Below are 18,537 nucleotides of genomic sequence, written 5' to 3' on the forward strand. Positions count from 1 at the left end.
GTGAGTAGGACTAAGGTGTTAGCCCCTAGGTCCCTAGGTTGTCAATGAATGTGCTATATCTTGTCTCTTAGCCAAGGCCAGGGGAAAAGACCATACCTATGTCTGCCTACAGGGACAGCAGCAAGGTGTTCCTCCTCTGAGTCCTCCTGTGACTGTGTCTGTGGTGACCTAGACACTGGTGGGAGGCTATGTATCCCTTCCTTTTGCTGATCCTGCTGCACCTGTTTCTGCAGGATCAGATTATGTAGCATAGCATATACTGTGAAATGTTGTGCACAAGTGGCTAGAGTATACTGCAGGCCTCCACCAGATATATCAAGGCACTGGAACCATGACTACAAAAGCCCAAGCACGCACATTATGATGGTCCTAGTTTGTGCATGTGCCTCATTATCGTGCTCTTTCATGGGTGTGTGTGTGTGTGTGTGTGTGTGTGTGTGTGTGTGTGTGTGTGTGTGTGTGTGTGTGTGTGTGTGTGTGTGTGTATGTGTGTGTGTGTGTGTGTGTGTGTGTGTGTGTGTGTGTGTGTGTGTGTGTGTGTGTGTGTGTGTGTGTGTGTGTGTGTGTGTGTGCATTTCTGATGGGTGTCATCATCCATGGTTCTGGGTGTATCCAGCATCCCCCAGTAAATGTCCATGTGAGCTGTCCCCCCTAGCAAACATTTGGTACAGCTGTGATGTGTGCCAGATATGGGAGCAATGATAGCTGCCAGGGTTGCCAGCACACACATTCATGATAATCTCCTTTACATTGTACATGACTTGGCAGTTGATTAGTGGTTAACATAGATTCTGCTCTGCTTACCAGGTGGTGCCTTAATGTATATGTGAGTGCAATGTATGACACCCAGTATTTCAGGGTAGTGTGCTACAATGTAGAAGTGTTACATATTGCTGGACCTCGCCTCAAGGGAAAGGGGAAAAGATATGTAATCACTGGCATGTGGGAGCATAGCATCCCTGAACTGGTGGAGTATCTTGGATGCAGATGCCTGTGATACCCCCATCATGTCCCCGTTTGTCTTTGAAAAGTACCTGTAGCTAGTAACCTAAGGGCTACACATACCTTAATTTCCACTGCAATGGGTTCCCCTCTGTTAACTCTGGCTCTGAGTTGAGGGTGGCAGAGCTCACTGAGTTCTTATAATATGTCCCTGTCCACCCTGTAGCACTCTACAATCTCCAGCTCGTGTAGCTCCTGGAAGGTTACCCTGGGCCTGAAATTTTCTCATCCTTGGCCTAGGCCTGTTGTCAGGAGCACCAGCAGCACTGACCTCAGCATCTCACGCATACAGATGTAGAATAGCTGCTGCAGCCTCTAGCATTATCTCAGTTAAATTTTCCAAGTCTCTACTCCAATGCTTCAGAACATAGAGGGAAAACCAGAATGTAGGGTGTATGCACACTTTATATATTTCTTGAGTAGGTCCACCATGTGGGATCGTTTAATTGTGATGCAGTTCACCTCCTGCTTAGGAAATAAATGACATGATTTAAAGGCCCTGCTTTAGTGCACAATGCAGCACTGTGTGCAGCATTGCACAACAAAGTTATACAAAACTGTATATTATTAATTAAATATATACTGTGTCCATTTATACCTGGCTACCTCTTGACTGGGACATGGGTGGTCTCATCATGTAAACAGGCTACACTATACCCAAACTGTTTAAGGCCAGTGTACGCACCACAAAATTTCCTAAAGGTGACATGACACCCCTCCCCGATGTCATCCAGTGGGAATATAAACAACATGTAGGACCCTACAAAAAGTGGATATGTGTACACGGTTCCTCTCTTTAGAGATTCAACACATCCATGGCATTTACCCTTCATTTGCATAATATTCTTGCTGACAGCCTGGAATCTATATGATTCATAGCCATGTAAGCTGGGTAACAGCACGAAAGCATGACTGTACAGACCCGATGCAAGGGCTTATAGTACATTCATCTAGAGTAGATTATAAGCTCTCTTTTACAAATTTTTATTTTATTTTTATGTTAAGCATGTTTGCTCAATGTGGCACATAGTGGAAACATCAAGAAATTAAAAAAAATATTAACTTCACATAATCCCTGCTGTTTTTCAGACATACACAGTGTATGATTTGAACATTTTTGTATGTGATCTTACCTTTTCAGGGGAATTATACCCACATTTGTGGACTTTTACATCTCCTTCTTTCAGTGTAGACTCCTGTACATGGAACATTTCTGCATACACTACTAACATGGAAAAGGAGTCTATACAGATGCATTATGGCTTGTTGGATCACTCCTACTGGTTAATTTGCATAAAATTCAGCTGTTCAAGGCAAAATTTGCATTGCAAGAAAGTTTTTCTAGTTGCACTTGCATATGCATGATTGCTCGCTGCTACACGGATCTTATTGAATCAAATTCTTCATGCTGGCGCGATGGTCATACAGGAAAAAATGTCATGTTAAGTTTTATTGAATGTCCCCTTTAGTGTACTTCACAATGCCATGCATTTTCTAGATGTAGCAGTGTGACATGCATTATAACTTTTAATGCTGTTAGAGAATCAAAGGTACATTTTATTTCTGTCCACTTGTGAGGCAATGCTATAGGTTTTGCAGATTTAAAATCTGTTAAATGTTTTTTGCTGCTACACTTTCTTTCTTTTCATTGCCTCTTTTTCTGTGCATTTCATAATACATTGAATTAACTGGAGCTCAAGGTGCTGCAAGGAATTATGTAACAGCACTAAGTGCCTTACAGTTTTTAAACTTGGCAGAACTCCTACACTTTTTCTTTCTTTCTTTCTTTCTTTCTTCCTGCCTCTGTAACTGGTAGCACATGGTGTAAACAAAGCTTTCTGTACTACAATTATGATAAGTTTTCACAGATCATAATTAAATAGGTATATTTTCTTGAAATGGAGGAGATGATTCACATTTTGAGCTTCACTTTGCTCCATTACTGCAATGAATTTCTTGACACACATATCTCAAATATATAACAAGTTGGTTATGATCAGAAACCTACTCATAATGAGTACTTGCCTGGAGTTGCTCAATTTAGGCTTATCAGAGACACTGTTGCTTGCAGATGGTAAGCTTGGTAGAAAGGTAACTAGGTTAGGCTAGTCTGGCAGTAAACCTTACTAGGACTTAGAAGAATAGAGGGGTGAACAGTAGGGGGCAATCAGAAAAGAGAGATTTATTACTCAGGTTGGTTGCAGAGGACATACATATTAATGCCAAAAGAAGGCTTTTCTGGAGCTAGCTGATATACCAGTTATTTGGCAGGGTGATTCATTTCAACAATGTCAATTGCTGAAAGTAAAATCAGAGTATTTGACAGCTTACAAAACTGAAGTAAAAATGACATTGAGTAATGTGTATAACAAAAATAATAGAAAGTGTAATGTTCTGTAGTTGTGACTTCAAAAAAATGATCAAAACCATTCATTATATGATTAATGAATTATAACCATAGCGCAATGCAATGCTCTGACACATTAATTACAGAAAGCAAGCAGCATTGTTTTACTTTTGCTTATATTGTAATTTTAAACATTCAGTACTCATGTCCTAGTCATTTTGTATATACTGTAAATGATTTAGTGCTAATACATTCCTCAATTTATTTATTTTAAAATGTTCAGTGCCCTCTGTTTGTTTCTTTTCAAGCTGTTAGCCATAAGAGTTTCATCTGATAATGAGTTGCTTCAGATATAATATTGTCCATGCCTACCTCAGTCTGACAGACTTAGTCTGTTTCCAAAGGATATGCTTTTAATCATTTTGGTAGGATATTTGTAATGAGTGAGTTATTTTCAAATCTCCAAAGCATATTTATCAGATACTTTTGCCATAAAATGATGGATGTTGTTTGCAGCTAACAAAGCACATCTCGCACCCACATAAATGGAACGGATTAAAACCATCCATGACTATTTGTTAATTATTTAAGAAATGAATAAAAATAGTTATTTCAGAGCAAATCAAAAGATCACACAGGTGCAAACAGCACTGACAATTATTATACAGAATACAATATGAAAAGTGACGATGGAAAGATTTTTTTTTCTGTATTAGAAGTAATTGTCCATAAAATATAGAGTCACTACTATGGAATAACAATTTCTAATATAACCACTTGTCCGTTAAATCATTTTTTTCTCCAAAAATAAGAATAATTATTTCTTCAAATTATGCGTACAGAGGACCGTGTCAGTTTAGGAAATCACCAGGCACATTTAAAAATGAAATGAGCTGAAAGAAAAACAAGGCATAATGCAATCATATTAAATCTTATGATACATGAAATACAAATTACAGGTGTTAAGCTGCCTTCATTAGACAGGAAAATAGAGGGATACTGTTATGGTTTGTTAAGACTAAAATTCAAAATGCTGACCTGTTTAATGAGCTAATGAAAAACATTTCACTTGAGTGACTTTTGCCAACCACAATTCCCCAAAATGAAATACATGCCAGGAAAAAAAATCTTCAGGAGATACTTGTGCGATAATTTCATTTAATTTTTTCTTCAAAAGGATCCAGCCTATGTATACACCCTGCTTGTAATAAACAGCTGTACCGTCTTCATATTGGTGTATAAAATGACATTTGCCTGAGCATGAAGTTCCAAACGCAAGCATTTTACTTATAGACTACATCCTTAAATACAGATTTACAGTGAAACTGGGATTACATGATAACTAAAGACATTGCTTACACATTGTTTAACCATGTGCTCCGATGAGGTAAATGAGTGGCAAGGAAACCATTTTTGGCATGGCTTATTGCACTGAACCATTTTAAATGAAAATATTGATACCATAATGAAGTAACTGGGCACTCATTCATTCATTCACTTCAGCTAACAATAGATGAAAAGTCATGAGTTATGCAATAATGCTCTGCAGAAGAGGTTAGTGATTGTGGAATTCATTTCTAGTAATTCGTGCTATCAGTGAGGTCTTTCTTATGGATAGGCACATTCTGAAGACAAACAAATATTACTATAAAATCCTTTTAGGAAATTTCATGACAATCACTGTATTAAGAGTTTGTGATCTCCACAATGTAGTACAAACTTTTTTCAAGTTGAGAGGGCACCTGTTTGATGCTGTACATGTGTTGCAACTCCTTATTTGACCCACAGCAAAAAAAATAATCTCCCCTGATAACTGGCTTTATTTTGCCATGTTCAGCTATCAGTCCATGCAGTTCTCATAGCAACTTCTGGAAATGGATACATTTCAAAATCTTTCTGACAAAATATAGCAAGTCAAAAAATGAATGTTTTTCTGAATATGATTTATTTTGTGCATATTGCTTTAGCATGTAGATTTCACAGCATTATTGTATAGCTGCATAGCATAAAGGGATAAAGTCCATACTTTGACCCAGATGACATACACTAGAGCAGCAGATGGGTAGGTGTGAGGGGGGATGGCTACAAGCTATTCCAGGGTAAGGGAGTAATGCTTTATAGTCTAGCTATGCACCAGTGCATGTGGAGGCTTGCATAGACACCACTGACTAGAAAGGACACAGGCTACGACAGACTCATAGCTAATCCTGGGCTGAAGGTGTTAAGATGCATGATTGACAGATACTATTCTGTCTACTATACTATACTATTCTGTCTGTAGAGCAGGAGCAGCAGTGATTTCCATACAAGCATGCAGAAATGAAAGCTGATACTTTACTGTTTTTGCGGTTAGGGATAAAGCATTTCAGAGCTTTCTGTGTGGTAAAACCTGTAGCAAGCCATATGCTACAAAACTATAGCTTTAAAAGTAGAAATGGTTTTGTTTATTTTTATGTATCTTTTTTATTTTTTTATTCTTAGGAAGGAGAGTATCTTTTTCCATTTTTTAAAGCTGAGGGGGTCACCAGATCAGACAATGGCACAGAGTGCCAGAGTAGGAAGCTGGATCAGAATCCTCAGCTAGTAATGATATCATGTGTGTGTGTGTGTGTGTGTGTGTGTGTGTGTGTGTGTGTGTGTGTGTGTGTGTGTGCAGATGTCAGGGAGAGAACTTTGAATTCCATGCAGTGATGCAGTACTGCATGTCGACCAGGGAGCAGGGTTAAGATGTGGTTAGTGCAGGGATAAATTGGATCCATAACCTGCTGTATGGATGATGTGCTCCACTGATTGGATATTACTCTTGTTAGCTAGAGTTAGAGAAATAAGTCTTCCTTCAATGTCTCAACATGAAGAAATATACCAAACTCACCCAGATGGTGAGCAGAGTACCCTTGGTCATGGCCAGACTAGACTAGATGGACATGTATTATATGGGTTCCAGTCTAGGTGTTAAGTTAAAAACCTCTGTCAAGGATGGGGGGGGGGGGCAGCTCTGAAGCAATGTTAGTGGATGCAGGAGTATAGATTCAAGCGCAAGGAGCTGTCATGGCCTCCTGAATAACTAACTGCCCTCTCCTGAAAGGTCTCACCCTTATCCAGGGTGAAATTTATAGATGGGGAATAGATGCACATGTATAACAGTGAGGAGAGTAGATGCTCATGAGGCATGAAAAACACCAAGGGAAAAAAGTAATAAAAATAATTTAGGTGTATTCTAAATAAATAAATGTTAGAGTAATTTTATCATTTATGTGTTAATGCAATTGTGTGAAATGAACAAGATTATTTACATGTATATTTAATATAATGCCAGCTACTTGTGCTGGAGAAACTTGACATAGCAGCTTGTAAATGTTTGTGATGTATGTGGCAACTGAACTGATGTTTTGCACTGAGACAGGTAGTTGAGAAGAAGCTAGAGATGAGGAAAGAGTCCAACTGGGCATTCCTAGACTTGGAGAAAGCATATGATAAGGTCCCAAGACAGCTGATCTGTGAAGCACTGTGGTGTTTTGAAGTCCAAGAAACATTGGTAGAATTAGTGCAGGCTATGTACAAGGACCCAATGGCTCAAGTACAAACAGTGTTCAGCCTCACCGAGGAGTTCGCAGTGGGAGTGGGTGTACACCAGGGTTACGCTCTAATCCCACTGCTGTTCATACTGGTGATAGACTACATTAGTAAACAGGTTGGAGGTGACAGATCAACAAAGTTACTGTATGCAGACAATGTGGCATTACAGGCAGACTCTGAGCAAGAACTTCAGAAAAGGATAAGGGAATGGAATGCAAAACTGAAGGCACATGAGATTAAACTGAGCACAGATAAGACAGTGGTAATGACAGCAAATTGAGGAAATCAGAAGAAATTGAGAACTGAGAAGAGAAGATAGTGGAATAGGTAAATAGCTTCAAGTATCTGGGAGGGGTGGTTGAAGAGAAGAGAAGTCTGAATGAAGAGGTCAAAGCTAGAATCAAAGAGGTTGCAGCCAACTGGCATAGAGTCACAGTTGTAGTCTATGATAGAATGCCAAAAAAAGTTGGAAAGTAAGGTGTACAAAACAGTGCTGGGACCAGTACTACTGTGTTGTACAGAAACCTGGGCAGTAAAGGCAGAGCAGATGAAGAAGCTGGAGTTGATGAAAATGAAGTCCCTGAGAAGGGTGGTAGGATGCACACTGTGGGACAGATGAAGAAATGAGGACATAAGAGCAGAAGCCAAAGTAGCTTGAAATGTAGAAAAGACCAAAGACAACAGATTACAGTGGTTCGGACTTGTGCAGAAAAGCAGAAGCAATCTAGTGAAGAAGATTTGGGACAGACAAGAAGAAATGGGTTGGCTGATTGGTTGATTGTTTAATTGTTTGATGGAGTGTTTGATTGACATTAATATATTAAGTTAATGATACAAAAGGTGTGGTGAAACATAAGTTAAATGTATTCCTTGAGAAGGCGAAGGCCGAGGTACCAGAATGCAATAAAGAAGAAGAAGCTTTTCACCAGTTACCAGCGTGTCTGAGTGGCGTTCTTAGTTTTTTTCTACAGACAAGAAGAAGGTAAGAGGAAGTGAGGACATCCAGCAAAGAGGGAGATGAATTGTGTGTAAGAAGATCTGTGACAGTCAGGCATGAGTGTTGAAGAAGGCAGGAGTTTGACACTGAATTGAGACAGATGGCGACAGTTAACAGGATACCCCGAACCCAAGTAGAAAATGGGAAAAAGGGGGCTGATGATAATGATCTGTGGAATCAGGAAGAAAGAACTACCTCTGTACGTTAAACATTTAAGTCACAAATTAGCATTCAAAATTCAGAGTTTCAACTGAAAAGAGACTTGTAATAGAAAACAGATCCAAAGCAGAATTTCACTCTTAATTTTTTGTTAAAAATGCCAAAACAAACATAGGGCTGTTACAGAGAGCAATAACAATTCTCTTTAGAATTACTATCAAGGACCAATATATTTAGACGATTGATATGCATAAAAGTTTAATTCAAAACACTGAGCTGCAGTGACTCAAATTTAGATTTGAATTTCACTGGTTTCATCTGCATTCTGAGAGGCCATAAACAGGTAGGTTGATCTCTTATTCTGCTACATCACCACTGCAAAAACACTTGTTGAATGAATCTGTCTGCCAGGGTAACATGAGGCAATGTTAAATAAAAGGTCAGAGAAGATATCCAACAATTATTCAATATTCAGTCAATATGCTAAAATGACATTGAAATTACATATACCAAACCAGTTATACCCACTCTGGGAATAAGAGAGAGACATTATGAATATGGCTGACGTGAAGTAGTTTCATAGCTTTTCAGTGACTGCTGTCTTCACAATCTCATATAATGCATGCATATTGAATGTGTGATGTTTAACATTCCATCTTATGAGGAACGTACAAGGCAAAGTTGTGGATCATGTAGCACAAGGGTGAGAACATCAGCAAGGACTGCTATTTAGAATAATTCAAACTGCTGTCACTCCTAGTCTGTTTCCCACATTCAGAGAAAATACAGTGGAATAAAAACTTTATGATAATGTAGTGCATCCACTGGAAACAATGCAGGGACCATTTCATTCCATAGGTAGAACATTCCACAAATATTAATTGTAGGGGGTAAGTGTGAGGAATAAAGAGATAGATGGGGTTTGGCTTTCTACAATGCCAACCAAATACAAGGTGAACCATGGCACAGATGAGATCTGAAACAAACCAATACCAGCTAAAATGTTATTGACTGGTGGCAGCTGGCACCAGAGAAATAAACACACACAGACACACACTCACACACACACACACACACACACACACACACACACACACACACACACACACACACACACACACACACACATGTCCTTGCATGTTTTAAATCAAGTGATTTGGGGGTTTTCTTATATGAGCTTTCTATGCAATTGTATTAGTCTGATGAAATGCCATTCCACGGGAATAAAAGTGCCTACTAACTTCATACTAGATTAAAATATAAAATACGAATCACATGTTTCCTTTCTACTTTGATGTATGTATTTATTTATTTCTTTTTATGACTTGCACCCCATTATTCAACCATTTGAAATGTTGTGACCCATTGCGTGACTCCCAAAATGTGGAGACTGAATGGCCGAAATGTCGGACTTACATATACCAAGTCCAAAATGGCATTTCTTAGAATATTTCCTTTCCAAGGTATAGTAATGTGGGAGTTGGTATATATAAGTCTGGGAGTATGGAGAGCTTGCCTCCCACATGTAGGGGTGCAGGATTTCCTTTCCCACCTGCCAAAAGAAATTTTAAGGTGAAGAGAGATTTTAAAGATTCACTCTTCTCCTATGTGTTTAGTCTTTTTTTTTTTTTGGCTTGTCAGCACTTAACATTTCAAGTGCCTACATTTCAGTACGGATCCTCTTCCTGAGTTCAGTTTTCCTACTCTACCTAATTATAGCTCCTGCACAAGTGAAACCAAACCAAGCAAATTCTCAGATGGATGACTTTGTTACTCTAACTTGTAGTCCTGCACATGAGCCACCATCATTAGGAATGCAGTATTCTTTGCCAAAGAAACATTTATACTTGTATGACTACCCAAAGATATGATCCCTGTTTGATAAGATACTAGCTTATTTCTGTTCTTGATATAGGCCGTGATATGGTATGTATATGGTTTCAAACTAGTCTGACTACTTAATAAGCATGGACTAACGTCTGTCAACTGCTACTATATTACAGCCTGCCATAGTACTGAATCAGACTTCATCAAAATCCTACACGTCATTTTCTGTTAAAAGGATCACTCCTACATTTTTATCCAATAGGCCTAACTATAAAATTAGCAAATAAACACTAAGCCATTCTTCTGAAAATAGTATCTGGCTGATCTTGGATGTTAATCAAGTGCCAAGTTTAATCTTTTGTTTTTATTGATGGAATCTATCATGAAAAATTATCAGGTGCTGTTCTGAATCTCTGTGAGTTTACAAATAAGTATGTAAAAAATCAGTGCTGGACGGTTTTTACTTTGCCATAGAAATAACTGACTGCTTCAGTGCATAGCTGTTCCTGTTGCCACTTTGTTGTTAACTCCAGAACACAGAAGTACAATTATATTCAGAGTTTTCCACTTTTGCAAGATCATTTCTGATAACAAATCCATCTACAGCATTTAAAATAAAATTAATATAATATAATATAATTAATATATTGATTAATGTTGGCAAGCTCATTAAAAAAATCATGCAATCTGCATATATCTTCATCTTAGCTGAATAGCCAGCTAAATTAATAGGGTTGCCACCTTTTCAAATGGCCAAAGTGGGACATTTTTGGTACAAATATCAGATTTTACAGGCTGGCACATACCCACGGTCAGTAAAAAGGTTAGAACTTAAATTTTTTGCCTAAATAAAAGCTTATTCTTGTAGCATTTTAGTTGCTTATTCTGTTTCTTATATCATTTAGGTATTTTAGATACAGAATAACTGTTTTATGCAACTATTACATAAAATATAGGAAATAATTTTGTCCTAAAATCTCAGGACATTTGCCATTTTTACAATTTTTTGTCAGGACACAACTGCCCAAAGAGGGACTGTCCCTCGCAAAGTGGGACAGGTGGTAACCCTATAAATTAATGCTGAAATGTATTTACATTGACTTCATTCACAAGGATCATATGTTTGGCTTACACATTAAGTTATCATTTGAAAAGCTGTAATGCACAGTTGCTGTAATGGTTCAGGCTTTTGCTTCCCATGCACAAGGTAGAAGGTTCGATCTTGACCTCCAACCAATGTCTGTTTGGAGTTTGCATGTTCTCCCTGTGTCTTTCTTTGATTCCTCCACATCTAAAAACATGCTGAGTGTTTCAATTTCAAACTCATCAAGGAGTGGAGCTGTGAGCAGCAGCACAGACTCTACATGTTATCCTATGGGGGAAAGAGTTGTAGATACCAACTGCTTTGGGCATCTACCTCAAAATAGGAGAACATGGATCACAGACTGCATGTTGTGGCAGGGCTAGCCACTTCACAGTGTAAAATATGGCACTAGGTAATTCAGTCATCTTAACTAATGTGACAAAAATGGACATTTGCTGGAGATAAGTTGGTTGAGGACACCACCTATGCAGGAACCCCTGCTATGCACCCCTATTGACAAGTGTGTGCCCGCCAATAAGCTACTGAAACGTCAGTGTCCAGTTGCCCAGCCTGGGATACCTGGGCTAGCTCTGCTGAGTGGAAGCTGCATGTAAAATCGATCAACCTGCCAAACATAAACTAAGAATTTTGCTGCATTTAATGTAGGTTCTCTGACAAGATGGAGCTTGGAAGTAGATGACATGGTGGTATGGATGATGGACATCCTATGTATCAAGGAGGCAAGATGGAAGAGCAGGGCAAAGCCACTTGGCTTGGGATCCAAAGTCTGCTACTGAGGAGGAGAACAGGCTAAAAGTGTGGGAAATGTGGTGTGTGAGAGAGAGAGAGAGAGATACTTCAGAAGGCAATGATGGATGTCATAATGAGTGACAAGCTCATAGCAATCGGACTGCAGTGTAATGATAGGGATAATATACATAATCTCAGTCTATGTGATAGTGAGGGAAAGAGTGCATTCATAAGTTGCAGGACCTACCAGATAAAGCAGAACAACATGAATTGGTGATGGTAATGGGTGACTTGAATGCACATATCTGGACAGACAGAATGGGATATGAAGACTAACTCCAAATGGGTGGGGTAAGAAGAATAAAGAAGGAGAGGCCACTGTCTGGCAAATGGTTTGATAGCAGCCAACACATGGTTCAGAATGAAAGAAAGTCGCAAGATCACATTCAAGAGTGGCCAGTATGCAATTCAGGTACACTTCCTCCTAGTAAAGAAAAGGCACTGAGGTAGAATCAGTAACTGCAAAGTAATCCCCAGAGAAACAATTGGCCCGCAGCACAAACCGAACTGGGTGCCACAATCAGCTGCAAACAGTGGTCAGAGAAGGCTCTAAGATCAACAGCAACCAGGCTAAAGACCTGAAAGTTGACTGGAGAAAAAAGGACAACAGTTCAAGGAATTACTCAGGGTTCTAGCATCCCAAGAAGAGGAGGAAATAGGTGGAGATGAAAAAGAATTGCAGCACCTCAAAACATCATGTGTAAGGACTACGGAACAGATATGTGGCCAAGCTAGGTATGGAAATAAGGTAGATAAGGAAAGCTAGAGGAGGAATGAGGAAAAAATGGGAGATAGAAAAGACAGACCAGGATAGGATGGAATACTGCTGGACTAAATAAGAAGTTAAGAAAGGTGTTGCAATAGCAAAGAACAGGGCATTGGAAGCACTCTACCAGCTTCTGGAAAGTGAATCAGTAAGTGGCATAAAGAAATTATGTCAGCTTGCAAGCCAAAGACAGAAAAAAAGAAGATAGTAAGACACCATTCATAAGAGATGCCAGCAACAACCTGCTCACCAGTCCACAGGACATCAAAGGCAAATGGAAGGGGTACTTCTAGCAGCTTCTCAATGAAGAATGAAAAATGAAGAAAACCCCACAGAAGCTGTATTGCCCCTAGACACAGCCTGTGATGAGAGAAGAGCCCACCCTAGTAAGAATAGCACTATGGAAACTGAAGTCAGGGAAAGCAGCAGGCTCAGATAAGGTCACAGCAGATATGATACAGATGCTGGGTGACATGGGGGGAGAAATTGCTCCTGAGGTTACTCATAGCAGTGTGGAGCAAAAGGCATATTCCAGATGACTGGAGAATAAGCATACTCTTGCCAGTGTACAAGAACAAATGGGGCATCCTCAACTATGGACAGTACAGAGGTATCAAACTCTTGTCACATTAAAGGAAAGGTCTGGAGAGGGTGACTGATAAATGGATATGTGGAGTAGTAGAAAGTAAGATGGGAGATGAACAGTTTGGATTCAGGTCAGGATGCAGCACAACTGACCCGATGTTTGCAGTGAGACAGATAGCTGAGAAGAAGCTGGAGATAAGGAAAGAATCCAAATCGGCATTCCTAGACTTGGAAAAAGCATATGACAAGGTCCCAAGAAAGCTGATTTGGGCAGTCTTGTGGTGGTTCGAAGTCCCAGAAACATTGGAAAATTAATGCAGGTTATATACAAGGACCCAATGCCTTAAATACTAACAGTATTCAATCTCACAGGTCCCAAGTGGGAGTGGGTGTTCACCAGGGTTCAGCTCTGAGCCCACTGTGGTTCATACTGGTGATGGATTTCATTAGCAAACAGGTCATATGGGGACAGATTAACAAAGCTGCAAAACTGAAGAAACTAAATACAGATACAGTGGAATGGCAGTAAATTGGGGAAATCACAAAAAGCTGAAAACTGAGATAGAAGGGAACATAGTGGAACAGCTTCAAGTATCTGGGAGGGGAGGTTGACTAGAATGGGAAGTCTGAATGAAGAGGTCAAAACTAAAATCAGAGGGGCTGCAGCTAACTTGGGCAGAGTTTCAAGTGTAATGTATGACAGAACACATAGAAAAAGTGAGGTGTACAAAAGAGTTGTGTAACCAATACTACTATATGGTACAGAAAACTGGGCAGTAAAGGCAGAGCAGATGAGGAAACTAGAATTGATGGAAATGAAGTGCCTGAGATGGGTGGTAGAATGCACACTGTGGGACAGATGAAGAAATGAGGACATAAGAGCAGACTACAAAGTAGCTCTGATTGCAGAAAAGGTCAAAGAGGTCAGATTACTGTGGCTTAGACACATGTGCAGAAAAGCAGAAGACAATCTGGTGAAGAAGATTTGGGACAGACAAGAAGTAGGTAAGAGGAAACAAGAGCTTTCAGCAAAGAGATATATGGATTGTGTGAGAGAAGATCTGCAACAGTCAGGCATGAATGTTGAAGAAGGCATGAGTGTGGCACTGAATAGAGGGAGATGGTGACAGTTAACATGATACCTCAACCCCATGTAGAAAATGGTAAAAATGGGGGATGATGATGATGAAGATGATGATGATGATGATTGTACAATTATTTAAAAGTATGGCTTGCTATATAGGCTCCAATATTATCTCATTGAGATTAAAATGCAGCAACTGATTTAATGTTACTCACAATACTTCTGTATTGACATTCCTTTGCACTACATAATGATTTTGTTTGTTTATCTTAGCAGCGTCAGTTTTTTTCAGGAATGCTCCATGCCAGTGGATCCCCTTTGCACTAAACTGATTTTTTTTCATTCATCTGTGCTAACCCTGAAGCCCTCCTCTCTTAGATCTCAGATCACAGATAGAGCAGTGGTACAGCAGTAGTGTTGTCGCCTCACAGCAAGAGGTTCTCCATTTTGATTCTCGGTGGGGGTGCCTTCTGTGTGGAGTCTGCATGTCCTCCCTGTGTTCGCCGTGTGGGTTTCTTCCAGGTGCTCCATTTTCCTCCCATGTTTCAAAAGACATGTGTCTGGAGCATTTCTGTCTGGACCTCTGCTTAAAATTAGGTTTGTTCCAAGTCAGACTTTCCTGGTAAACAAATGTTAAATAAATCTCAAGTCCATTTGTTCTCAAATGCAAATGAGTGATTGCTGACCAGATAGGTCCATCATCTGAACAACCATGGAGGAGTTTATGCCCCTTCAATGCTCAACAAAATCTTTTGGCTGCAAAAGAAAAAAATCTTCTGCCCAGTGGCTTGTAGGTCTGGCTTCACTACTGCAGACAAGAGAACAGCCATTCATGTTCACAGATAGCATTTAATTGACCCCAGGCTGGAGAACTACTCAATGTCACTTCTTATTCTGAAATCCTCATAATTCAGGACATTGGTTATGGGGGACACGTCTGTTAAGACCTTACGCAACTCTCACCTGGTCGATCACTGCATCATTGAAGGTCATACTATACCTTCCTCTGATGATTATGTACTCCCATGCGTATGTGCTATGAAGGCAACCAACACTGGCTTGAGATTGCCAAGCTCACACCCCATGGTGAAGGGCCACTCTTATCATGTGAGCCTCTGCTTACATAGGGACAGTTGTCTAACCAGAAGCCACCTCACCTTCCCCATAGAATAGGTGAGACAGTCCCTACCTGACTCTTCCAAGCTGAGACACTAGCCAGACTCAAGTCAGTCTGTTTGTAGCCAGGGATTTATCTCTCTCTACACCACAAAACTGGGCTAAATTGTTGACTTCTTTTCTTTACATTACAATACTGTCAGCTTAACAGCTCAATTCAGCCTATGTCTACTAATAATCCAAATACTCCATCATAAACGCTGACACTAAACTAGAAATAATGCATTTAGCACAATTGTTTCCATCTATTGCAAGAATATGTCTGAATGGCAATAATGTGCTATGTAAATTACTTCTTTCAAAATGCAAACTGGTAAAGCTTTATTGAGGTAAGAAACAATATTTATCATTTAAGAACTTTGATGAATGCAAACACACGTGAATGCGGATCTGCGATAAGCATAATGTAGTTTGCTTCCAGGCTTTTCTGTACTTTTCCTACTTCCTTTTGCATAATGTATGGTCCTTTGACTCTGAAAGGTGCATTCTGTCACAGTTTTTGCAATTCCTCCTCTTTAAATTTCTTTCTGCCCATTGCTGTTGTTACCTACTTGTAAACTCTTATGAACTTCTCGTATGGAAAGTCACTTTTCAAAGCTGTTACATTAATTTCTGAAACAATATACTGTCTGTACTCTAATCAGGTGGAATCATACCTCTCATTCTCTTACCACAAGAAATCTGGACAAAGACCAAGATAACTGGGGAACAAAGGTTCAGATATAGGGCCAGATTTTAAATATTGCTCTTATAACCATAGAAAGTTGCTAGAATACCATGATTTATGTTAGAATCTATTTTTGATGGATATTGAAGTCTGAGTTTCAAATGTATATCAATATTTAGTGACTTCAATCCTGAATGATTTACCAGAAAATCACAATTTTTGTGAGGAAAATGTGAGACAAAAATCTGGACATTTTGTGAAAATCTAGACAGTTGAGAGATATGATTACATTAATTTCTTTTGTATTGTGTTTATATCTAGTAGAGTCAGATATCATTGAATAATGAACTGCAAATTCCATTATATCTCTCAACATAGTTAATACCTTCTCTATGTGTATATCACATTTACTGTGGGTTCTCCCTATTTTGTAATAATTAAGTTACTGGTGAATTGCTTAGTTTATAATTTGCTATACTATAAGACAGTCTCTCCTGTGATAAGGAAATATATTGCTATTGGACTATCTAGTCACTAAATGCAAACTACTAAGTAAAACATAACTAATGCCAGCAGAAGAAAATTGCTAGTTATATATGATAAACAATCCTTTAATTATTATAAAAACTTGGATTTACTATTCAGTCTGCAGTATGGGGTACACAGTAAGCACTACATTAAGAACTCCACTAGATCTGTGCTAGGCATTGTCTCGTCCCAGTTAAACCACAGCAAAACATTGTAGTATTATCCAGTCTGGGAAAGCGGCAGCATTTAAAAAAGGAAACGATATATAGACTAATGTGTGTTATATGTTTGCCTTTCCTTTATGAACCTGTGACTGGTACAAGTAAGAAAGAAAGCCTGTGTTTGGTAACATAATAACCTATACAATTATGACAATAAAAGGTTACAGTTCTATCCAGTATTCCTTATTTTGACTGAGGGTGCAAAATACTTCAGTTGCATTAATTTTAACACTCTTCACCATCCATACTTATTTTTCTTCTGTTTTTATCACTAGTATAGTAGAAAAATCATAAGTATTCCTCTCTACTCTTAAAATCAATAGCTTAAATCTAAAAGCTAATATAATGGGTTTGCTTGAACATAATAATAAAAATTAACAAACAATGCATCCTAGCAACAACTTCCACCTCTACCCATGTGAGGGGGATTGCTCGAAGCCACTCTTGCTTAATCATACTGACATTGGCACTATGTACCCTTGAAGAAGAGAGACTATTTGAAGGTTTCATTTTCTTTTATTTGGCATAATTCAATAAGGGGGTGTGGAGGGACTGGAGATGTAAGGGATGTGATCTATATAAAGTGCTTCTTAGTAATAATTTGCCGTATTCCTCTTAGTTGTGAAGTATAGCACTGAAATTTATTTTGGCTGCAGGTTTTAATTAATTGAGTTTGCCTAAATGAAGCCTTACAAATGTCGATATAATATATCCAGAGTAACACAAAGCTAATTATTTTGGAGTTTAGCCTGTCTGCTGGAAGATTAATTTATGTGTGTATTCAGTTTCCTTTGAAAAATCCAAGTTTTGTCAAACATTCTTTCTTTGTCTATATGTGTGCAGAACACACAAACTCACACACAAAGGTATGTGAGTGCGCGCGTGTGTGTGTGTGTGTGTGTGTGTGTGTGTGTGTGTGTGTGTGTGTGTGTGTGTGTGTGTGTGTGTGTGTGTGTGTGTGTGTGTGTGTGTGTGTGTGTGTGTGTGTGTGTGTGTACATATAGTATTATTTATAGTAAACTACAGGTTGTGCGGGTCAAACATTCTCTTAACTGAATGTCCATTTATCGAACTGTCCTTGTAAAGTCCTGTATCCCTAGTAGGAAAGATGTGATAGTCCTGAAAAGCTGGTATAAATTTCCTTAAATTGTTGATATTTGACAAATGGAAAATGTATGTATGTATGTATATAGATGGTTCTCCTTCATAAGACTGAAACTTCAAAAGCCTGAAACTCATAAGCCTACGACCAAAAGCCTGAAAATTCAAAAGCCTGAAAACTCAAAAGCCTGAAACTCAAAAGCCTGCAAACACAAAATATATATATACTGACTTTAAACAACATAAACCATATTAATTTCCAGTAAGTATAAGCAGGGGGGCTGTGTCACCCACACCCCCTGCTACTTAAATATATCAGCTCCAAGATTGCACTTCATTACATTACACATTATACTTACTGTAAATTAATATGGTTTATGTTGTTTAAAGTCAGTATAAGTATTTTTTGTGTTTTCAGGCTTTTGAGTTTTCAGGGTTTAGGTTTCAGGCTTATGAAGGGGAACCATATAGATATGTGTGTGTGTGTGTGTGTGTGTGTGTGTGTGTGTGTGTGTGTGTGTGTGTGTGTGTGTGTGTGTGTGTGTGTGTGTGTGTGTGTGTGTGTGTGTGTGCATGTGTGCGTGTGTGGATATGAATGACTTTGAGG

This window comes from Protopterus annectens, chromosome 4.part1 (genome assembly GCF_019279795.1).
Source record: "Protopterus annectens isolate FY-2018-M chromosome 4.part1, PAN1.0, whole genome shotgun sequence".
In the NCBI taxonomy this organism is placed as follows: domain Eukaryota; kingdom Metazoa; phylum Chordata; order Ceratodontiformes; family Protopteridae; genus Protopterus; species Protopterus annectens.